The following is a 10607-nucleotide window of genomic DNA, read 5'->3' on the forward strand; positions in this document are numbered from 1 at the left end:
CCTTTGTTTCTCCATTTTTTTTATGGTTTGGATCTACTAGGAATTGAGCTTTTTCCCACAGTTTCTTCTTCCTATATATATATATATTTTTTTTTTGCTTTTCTCTAGTTTTTTTTCCCTTCGTTTGAGCTTTTTCCCACAGTTTCTTCTTCCTATATATATATATATATATTTTGCTTTTCTCTTGTTTTTTTTCCCTTCGTTTCTCCTTTTTAGTTCTACGTTGTAAAATCCAACTTGATGTGATATGGCCCTCACTGCTGAAATTTCCTGCATACGTAAGGTAAATTTAGCCCACAGAGTCCTAGATTCATAACCTTCTAAGTTACTAATTGGAGCCAGGGTGTGCTGAAAGATATGTAATTTGAATTGCATGTGCATAATAATTTTATTTATTTTTATAGTTTATTGTAGTCAAGAGGAGGAAACATAAAGGGGCCTCATTTTAATTTCTGGCCTCGGGCCACCCAAAAGTCATGGCTGGCCCTGAGAGAGAGATTTGATGCCTTTAGAGATGTGGCGCCTATAAAGAGAGGGTACTTGAATAAATCGATCTGTGATTGCTAAAAGGAACCATGGATCACAAGTTTAACATGTCTTGGATATTACTTGTGATCATCCATTTAAGCTTCGTTATAAAGAAATTTAAAACAAAGATGATGTAATATACATGCACATATGAAATCAAAATTTGAAATCAGCTAGGAATATCCAGAAAATACCTCAAAAATATTGCAACACTAATTTACGGAAGGGTCCTCAATCCTAGTAAGATATACATATATATATATATATATATATATATAGTATGTTTAATTTAGTGCTGTTTCCAATATCAATATCAAACTGTAAAAGTTGGAACACAGAGGAAGCTGAAGCAATGTTTAATTTCGCAACAAAACTTATGGATCTTAGTTATGAATCGGAGTATTCTTTTTCGCCGGAGTGTAATCCATAGCCACTAATTCGTCACTGTCATCACCAGCAGCAGTACCATCTTGGTTCGGACTAAACTTATAGTCCATGCCTTTCTCACCATCGCCATGCAAACTCAGCGCTGCCATAATAAACCATCCACACAGAGAAAATTTAAAAAACAAAACAAAACAAAACTTGGGCAGTTTAATTAGGGTCAAAACTGCATATTTCCGACCCAAAGTAGGAATTTATGACTAAATTAATTTTGTATGTAAGTTTACCTCTAGCAGCACTGGGAGATACGAAGCAAAGCAAGACAAAAGAAGCAAGAAGAAGAAAGCGCTTGCATGACACCATAGCGATCTAAAGTTTGAGTTCTCCCTGGTATAATATAAGATATTATATATTCTTTTAGCTCTGTGATCAATATAAATAATTGTTGATGTACAAATTAATACTTTAGCCAAGCTAGCTCCTGGCCTCTTATATATGGAGATAGAACAGTAGTTTTCTACCCAAGAACGGGGACATGGCACTTCAATTAACGTGACATGAACTGGTAAGTAATATTTGGTGCGTGATCTCTCTTTTTGGGGTCGGCATCAATGTCTCCTGCGCATGTTGCATGAAAGAGATATATCTAGTACTACTACATGGCTATGTTCAGTGGCTTGAACTGTAGTGGAATATTTCAATAAAATTGGACAATTTTCATGATCATTATTTGGCGAACTCATAAATGTTGGGATTGAACTTATTAACATGTTGTGTTTTACAAGTTTCATCTAAAAATGTGAGACTCATAAAAACGGGCTTAAACTCAACTCCAATACAGTCAAAGACAGAGTCACCATAGTGCTCTGAGAATATGGTCCTTACCAAAAGACCTTAGTTACGTGATTGTTATCCGCAATCCATTCATCAATTGGTGCTGTCTCACTTAATTTTGTCGCTACATTTCTGTTTTATCTTTTGTTAATATTGACCACTTTAATATTCTTTCATGGGGTTGATCCCGCTGCAGGGGGTTGGAGGTGGGGGGCTGGGGCCATATATAGCAGCATGTATAATGAACACTTGGGCCAACCATGTACACGCATAAGTTGCACTTAATTTCCACAATTGAGTGTTCCTTTTGTTTCCACAAATAAAATATATTAATTACTAATACAAATTTTAATAGATCTAATTAGTTGTTAATTGTTTTCTTGTACTATAGTTTTTTTTTTTTTTGAAAGGAAAATAAAGACCTAAGAACATTATAAAAGAACCAGCATATTAATAGTGTCCCTATTAAAACCTTCTCAAATAAACCACATGGAAAAAAATCCCCAAGAGAGGAATACCACACATACAACAAACTAACAAAAGAGTCTAGAAACATAGAATAGTCACCTCTAAAACAATTCTACCCTACTAACAAACACAAACTAAGGAAACCCATTAAAAGAGCACACCAATGCCTATTTAGTTCTGTCAAAGAAGGCTTCCTATGTAAACATAGTCCTTTGTACAGCATGAGATTTGTCCAACATGCAATGAGTCAGAACCAATGAAGCACCAAAACAAAAAAATCACAGGAAAAAAGCACAAATAACAAACTAAAGCTAAGAGAAACTTAGCAAAAGAGCACACCAACGCCTCTCAGGTTCTATCAAAGAAGGCCTCCTATGAAAACATAGTCCTTTGTACAACGCGAAAATTATTCAGCATGCAATGGGCTACCAATGAAACATCAGAACGTACAAATCACATGAACAAAACATAAAGTACATAAGAGGTACTGTGAAACATCAAAAGCCATCTCCTAGTTTCTTGATCCAAAACCCAAACGGAAAAGAAGGGAAGACCAAGACTAGCCAATAAATTTCAGAAGAAAAATCTTCAGAGCAGGAACATTTATCGGTTACCAAGCCTACGAACTATTGAAACAAAAAAAATTCGGCCAAATGCATTTATCATTTATTTCAAATAAAAAAAATTAAATGATAAATGCAAGCCAACATATGCTCTTAAAATTTTGGGATGCGTGTTAATTTTTTCAAATTGGTGAGATAATAGGCCTAAAAGGGAGGCTGAATCTGATAAGCATTGATTTGAAATTCAAAAGTATTATTTGATCAAGGGAGTCTTATCTAGTTGGCCTATAAAAAGGCTACATCATAAGAAGAAAAAAAAATCAAAACAAAAAAAAAGGAGAAAGGAGACGATAAATCAAAAAAGACTGCGGGAGAAATTAGGGTAGTGCAAAGAAGAGAGAAAAGTTTCTACTGGCATTCTGTCATTTTTATTTTTCTTTTCTATGTTGGGCATAGCATGCCACAAATCTATGGGTGAGAAACCCTGAAATTATACGGATGAAAATCCATAGGTGAGAAACCCTGAAATTTTTTGGATGAAAATCCATGGGTGGGCAACCCTAAAATTATTTGGATGTAAAAATCCATGGGTGAGAAATCCCGAAATTATTTGGATGTAAAAATCCATGGGCCCCGAAATTATTTGAATGTAAAAATCCATACGGGTTAGAAACCCCGAAATTATTTGGATGAAAATCCACAAGTGAGTAACCCTGAAATTATTTGGATGTAAAAATCCATATGAGTGAGAAACCCAGAATCCCTGCAGATAAAAATCTGGAAAATGAGTTCACATATGCAACAAACAAAAAAGGCAGCAAGTGAAAAAATAAATAAATAAATAAATAATTGGAATTAATGGGCTATGCTAGTTCGCATACAAACAGAACCCGGAAGGTTAAAAAAGGATTCCACGAAAAGGAAAGACGGCTTGAAAGAGGGAGGCCACGCTACAGACTTTGGAATTGCGTTTTGTTTGTGAAAATAGGCAAGACAAAAGCATGGGTGGCTGGTGCGTGATTTAAAAAATATATGGAAAAGTTGAGGAAGACAACCATGCTGGCCTTGACTTGGTCTGTTCAGATAGAGGCAGCAAATTTATAATAAAAAAAAAAAAAAACCAAAGGAAAGTGGCGTTGAAAAGAAAGAAAGGAAAAAAAAGAAAAGACAAAAAAAAAGAAAAAAAGAAGAGGGTGGCCGACGCCATTTTGATGGAGACAAAAAAAAAGAAAAAAAGAAGAGGGTGGCCGACGCCACTTTGATGGAGATTGGGAGAAAAGTCAAAAGAAAAACAGGGAGCTGGTGTTGTTAGTAGGGGTGGGCGCGGTCCGGTTCGGTCCGGTTCTCACTTCAAACCGGAATCGAAACCGGTACTATTTAACCGGTCCGGTTCGGTCCGGTTTAAGCAAAAAAAATTTCAAAAACCGGCCGGTCCGGTTCTAACCGGTTCCGGTCCGGTTCTGACCGGTTCCGGTTTTGAACCGGATTATTAATTTTTAATTTTTTTTTATTTTTTAAAAAAAAAAATTTTTTTTAAATTTTTTTAATAAAAAATTTATAATAAATAACTTATTTTTTTAGCTTAAAAATGAACAAATAATCCAATTCATACATTTAGAAAATTTTTGAAGTTGAACTTGGAAAATTAGTGATTATAAAAGTTAAAATATGGCATTAGATTTTAAAATTTTGTAAAAATATAAATATAAAATATATGACCGGTCCGGTTCGGTCCGGTCCGGTGCGGAGAGATGTAAAACCGGAACCGGAACCGGTTGGAACCGGTTCGGTCCGGTTCCGGTCCGGTTTGTTGACTTTTTTGGTCAACCGGTTTTTTTTCCGGTTTTTTTCCACCGGTTCGGTTCGGTTTTCCGGTTTTCCGGTCCCGATGCCCACCCCTAGTTGTTAGAGACCAACATGGAAAAGTAAAAATAAAAAAGTATAGCACCTTTACTCAATTCTCTCCCCCAAGCAGATCGTACAGCCCCTTTGGAATTTTCAGGTGTAATTGTTCTCTAATTTTATAAAGGCTATACTTACTTCACACGCCAATTCCATTGTCTCTAATTTTTGAAGTTCCAATTGGAGTATGATTGATCACCCAAAGATTAATGGGCTGTTAATTCTTAAAAGTCCAAAATATTTAATGGATGATATAAATAATTACCCATTAAATTTATAGAAGCTTAAATTTCTTATTATATGATTAATGGATAGTTAATAAAATTCTTATAACTATATTTGGGTCCAAATGCAAATGTCAATTGTAGAAAATTAATGGGTTCATCAAATTGCTCATTATTTTTCTGGGACATTGACAATAAGAAAAATGGTACCAAACCATCCAATTTTTGCCCATGGGTCATCTATCCATGCAAATTCTAATAAGATTAAATTCAAATCTCTCAAACACAAATTCTCAAATAGTGGGGCCACACTTGCTCATTAATTTCCAATTTTTACTATAGGTCATCTACCTATGAAAATCTCCAAATTGTCCCAAAGACACAAATTCTAAATTAGTGGGCCACACTTACCCATTAATTTCTAATTTTGGAACTATGTTGGTTTGATCCCGTCAAGGGTACGTAGGCAGTCTAGCATTTCACTAGACGCAACTGCAACCAAATTTGAATCCCTAGTTTTATCCTAACCAAATTCGTCCAAACACTTTCCCAAATGCAAATGTCAATTGTTGAAAATTAGTGGATTCATCAAAATTGTTCATTATTTTTCTTGGACATTGACAATAAGAAAAATGGTAACAAACCATCCAATTTTTGCCCATGGGTCATCTACCCATGCAAATTTCGTTGAGATTAAATTCAAATCTCTTAAACAGAAATTCTCAATTAGTGGGCTACATTCACCCATTAATTTTCGATTTTCCTCATGGGTCATCTACCCATGAAAATTCCAATGAGATTAAAATCAAATCTCTCAAACACAAATTTTAAATTATTGGGCCACACTTACCCATTAATTGTCAATTTTTCCCATAGGTCATCTACCTATGAAAGTCTCCAAATTGTCCCAAAGACACAAATTCTAAATTAGTGGGCCACACTTACCCATTAACTTCTAATTTTGAAACTACGTCGGTTTGATCCCGTCAAGGGTACGTAGGCAGTCTAACATTTCATTAAACGCAACTGCAACCAAATTTGAATCCCTGGTTTTATCCTAACCAAATTCATCCAAACACTTTCCCAAATGCAAATGTCAATTGTAGAAAATTAGTGGATTCATCAAAATTGCTCATTATTTTTCTTGGACATTGACAATAAGAAAAATGGTACCAAACCATCCAATTGTTGCCCATGGGTCATCTACCCATGCAAATTTCATTGAGATTAAATTCAAATCTCTTAAATAGAAATTCTAAATTAGTGGGCTACATTCACCCATTAATTTCTGATTTTCCTCAAGGGTCATCTACCCATGAAAATTCCAATGAGATTAAATTCAAATCTCTCAAACACAAATTCTAAATTATTGAGCCACACTTACCCATTAATTTCCAATTTTTCCCGTAGGTCATCTAACTATGAAAATCTCCAAATTGTCCCAAAGGCACAAATTCTAAATTAGTGGGTCACACTTACCCATTAATTTCTAATTTTGGAACTACGTTGGTTTGATCCCGTCAAGGATACGTAAGCAGTCTAGCATTTCACTAGACACAACCGCAACCAAATTTGAATCCCTGGTTTTATCCTAACCAAATTCGTCCAAACACTTTCCCAAATGCAAATGTCAATTGTAGAAAATTAGTGGATTCATCAAAATTGCTCATTATTTTTCTTGGACATTGACAATATGAAAAATGGTACCAAACCATCCAATTTTTGCCCATGGGTCATCTACCCATGCAAATTTCATTGAGATTAAATTCAAATCTCTTAAATAGAAATTCTCAATTAATGGGCTACACTCACCCATTAATTTTCGATTTTCCTCATGGGTCATCTACCCATGAAAATTCCAATGAGATTAAAATCAAATCTCTCAAACACAAATTCTAAATTATTGGGCTACACTTACCCATTCATTTTCAATTTTTCCCATAGGTTATCAATCTATGAAAGTCTCCAAATTGTCCCAAAGACACAAATTCTCAATTAGTGGGCCACACTTACCCATTAATTTCCAAACTTTGGAACTACGTCGGTTTGATCCCATTAAGGGTACGTAGGCAGTCTAACATCTTAATAGACACAACCGCAACCAAATTTGAATCACTGGTTACATCAACCAAATTCCCACAAATAAAATATCTACCTTTACACAAATCAATTTCGAACTACGTTGGTTTGATCCCTTTGAAAGGGTGCGTAGGCAATCTAGAGATTCAATCTAGACACAACCATCCCAAACACAATTCCATATCGAATCCCTGGTTTATTCAGCTAAATTCACTCAAACACTCCTCAATCAAATTCATTCAAATTCCTCCTTTTGCGATGAGTCATTTATTCATTGCGAATATTTGAACTACGAGTGGCTTGATTCCTGCGAGGGATACGTAGGCATCTTGAGGTTGGACTTGGGAGCAGCCGCAAAATCAAACACACACGTTCTATTTCTTTATGAGGAAATCAAAAGGTGTTCCCTTGAAGTAAGGGATTATAATTAAGAGACTTGCGTCTCGAATGGGTCGAACCTAAAATAATAAAACCCCATTATTTAATTAGTGGTGGTGAAATTATGTTAGGAGGTTCACATTTTTCCTTCAACACGAACTTTCCAGAAGAGAATTATCAGGGAGATCTTAGACCTCTCGAGGCTGGTCTCCTCCGCCTTATCAGCAAAACCATTGGTACCAAATCGTCATTGACTAGAAAAATCAATGCCACTATCGATCATATGCTCACCCCCACCATAAATTCCCAGAAGCACCACTTCCACTTTCTGTTGCCTTCCTCAACCTCGCTTTGAACACGAACCGGCAATATGGTCCTGAATAGAGAGTACAGTAACCACAAGGCTATAAGAGAAATCCACAAATCGATCTGACAACGCCATTGCGCCAATAATCACTCTAACCTTTTCTCGATCTGTAAGGACCAGTCGCCTCCCAAGTGGTCGATCTCCATGCTTTGGACAAGACAAGAGCACCACTATCGTGCTTTTCTCCTAGCCACAAAAGTCAAACTCCCTCCGTAAATCAAGATCTCCAACCCAGAATTTGTGATCTTGAGATGAAATCCAGACCAGTTGCAGCCAAACCTAAAAGTCGACAAGGAAAACTTGACAAAGAAACTATACCAAAACATCAAGAAACATGCGCAATCCTCCCCTTAGGTAAGGAGTAGGCCACCATCGTACCCAACACCCCAAGGAGAAGGCAAAGACACCAGAGGGGAGGATTTTGAGAGAGGCAACTCAGAAAATTGGCAAGAAACTTGAGAGAAACCCTAACCCTAGTGGTCACCTATTTGCTCTCCTCACATAACGAAAGAGCGACCCTTACTATCGTTAATACTTTTCTCGTACAATAGTTATGTATGATATATAAATATATATATAAACATTGCTAATTAAATTCAGGTTTCTTTTATTACTGGGAATGGAGATTTAAAGTCAAGACTTTTTCTATTATTGGGAAGAAAATAATAGAAGTAGTTCTAATTTTTTTGTCAAATGCTTTTATAAATGCTTTTGGTTATCAGAAAGCGCTTTTAGTTATTTTAGAACCACTTCCAAACATACTTTTAAACATAGTTCCATCAATAAATGCAAGAAGAACAATCCATGGTGGTACTTATATTATTTTTGGATAAGGCAATGGAATCACGTGGGATGGACCTGGTGGTAGTGTATTTAGTGGCCCTGATTTTTGTCCCCAATTTGTAGATACATTTGAACATTTGATTTTCTTGGGAATTAAAGATAAAGATAGAGACCTTAATGCAAAAAATTTCAAGAAACACATAAGTACAAAATGAGTTAATTAAGGCCCGTTTGATAATCATTTCAATTTTAGTTTTTAGTTTTCATTTTTCATGCTAGAGTATAGAGGAAAATGATAGTGAGAATGGGAGTAAGGATGAGATTGAGAGAGAAAGGATGTAATAAATTCAACAAAGGCACCCCACATAAGGGGTTGGTAGACATTAAACTTGATACAAACTAGCGGAAAGCGCCCAATATAGTCCTCCCCATCTGTGTGGTCAACTTCCGCGACTTGACCCAGAAGCGTTCCAATCTTTTGAGCCACAACGACCGTCATGTTTAAAGGTGGGATCCCATGCAATTGCACCCAAAAACCCCCACGTTCAAATCCACATATCTGACGTCGCAGCCCACCTTGACGTCATAGAGCAAGACTAGGGTATCGCGATATGTCCAGGGCTCCATATCCAAACCCTAGCTTTGTCTTTGTAGTTCTCAAATCTCGCCAGAAATAACTTATCAGCAAACTCCTTAATAGAGACCTCAGCAATACCTTTCCACAACTGAGAGAATCACTACTATGTTTTACGATTTGCGCAACGATATTTTGGCGACGCACAGAAATTCGTCACACAAGAAACACTTGAGCGACGCAAAAACTCATTCGTAGATCAAACTATCGTGGATAATAAATTTATATTTCTAAACTTGTGCGACCAAAATATTCATCGCGAAAGAACACTTAGCGCGACAATACATGTTATTGGCGTGAAAAGTTAGCAAGAAAAACGCGGGGTTATTTTATTTGGCGCCAAACACTTGCGCGATGACAGCCATCATCACGAAAGAAAACTTAGCGCGACCATACATGTTACCATCGTGCAAAGTTAGCAAGAAAAACGCAGGGTTATTTTATTTGGCGCCAAACACTTGCGCGACGACAACTATCGTCGCGAATTTCTAACTTAGCATGACCATACCCATTATCGTCACGTAAGGGTTTATTTTATTTGGAGCCAAACACTTGCGCGACGAACAGTTACTGTCGTCGTGTAAAGTGGTCTTTTGCACGACGATATTGAGCATTGGCGCGACAAAATGTTTAGTGACGAAAATGCGGTCTCGTCTCGTAAAGTTTGTGCGACAAAAATTGGGTTTTGCGCTACGAAATTGACCCTAAACCTTAAACTCTAAACCCTATACAAGAACCGTTTCAGATACAAGGAGTGTCTTCAATCGAAATACCGATTCAGTCAATTACAATTGACCTCGGTGATCTTCCGCTATACAATGTTGTAGTGGGCCCAAAGAACGACGGTGATGTAGTTATAGAGGAGGAGGATTGGGAGACCGAAAGTGATGTAGTGACGATAACGAAGGTTATTATAGTTCCGGTATTGAATAATGCAATTTATTTGCGACTTGCCATGTAAAACATAGTAAATGAAATTTTTTGTAATTTAATTATGTTAGTGTAAAGAATTTGTGGTATCCACTACTGAAACTTAAACTGGAGCCCTCACATAATCTAATATAAAAATGCTAAAAAAACAATTGCAACGACTTAATGTCATAAATCAATTTTTTTATAACTAAAATTCATCATCAATAGCATGTAATAACAATCACAAATCAAATTCATAAATGTTTTAATGTTTTCATTTTATAAAGTTAAATATTAGTATGTTTGGTACAAAAATAAGAGTTCAAGATGTAAGAATGTAGATTTCATGCATTTGCATTTATTTATTTTTTTGTTACAATTATTTCTATTATTTCACAATACTTGCAGATATTTTGATATGATTCATCAGTAATTTTTATACTCATTCTTTATTATAAAAAAAAAAATTCGCGGGTTGATGGATTAGGGTATAGGGTTCAGATTTAGGGTTTGCACGACATAACAGGTTCCTTTACGTCGTGCAAGGTGCG

The 10607-nt window shown here is 36.0% G+C and overlaps 1 long non-coding RNA gene across 1 annotated transcript; it reads right to left on the reverse strand.

The window, feature by feature from the left end:
- On the reverse strand, nt 825-1332 carry LOC109949948. The gene is made up of 2 exons (XR_002272279.1): nt 1200-1332; nt 825-1057 (listed from the first exon to the last, which is right to left on the reverse strand). It is a non-coding gene; the product is annotated as an uncharacterized LOC109949948 (long non-coding RNA).

This window comes from Prunus persica, chromosome G6 (assembly GCF_000346465.2).
Source record: "Prunus persica cultivar Lovell chromosome G6, Prunus_persica_NCBIv2, whole genome shotgun sequence".
Classification (NCBI taxonomy): Eukaryota; Viridiplantae; Streptophyta; class Magnoliopsida; order Rosales; family Rosaceae; genus Prunus; species Prunus persica.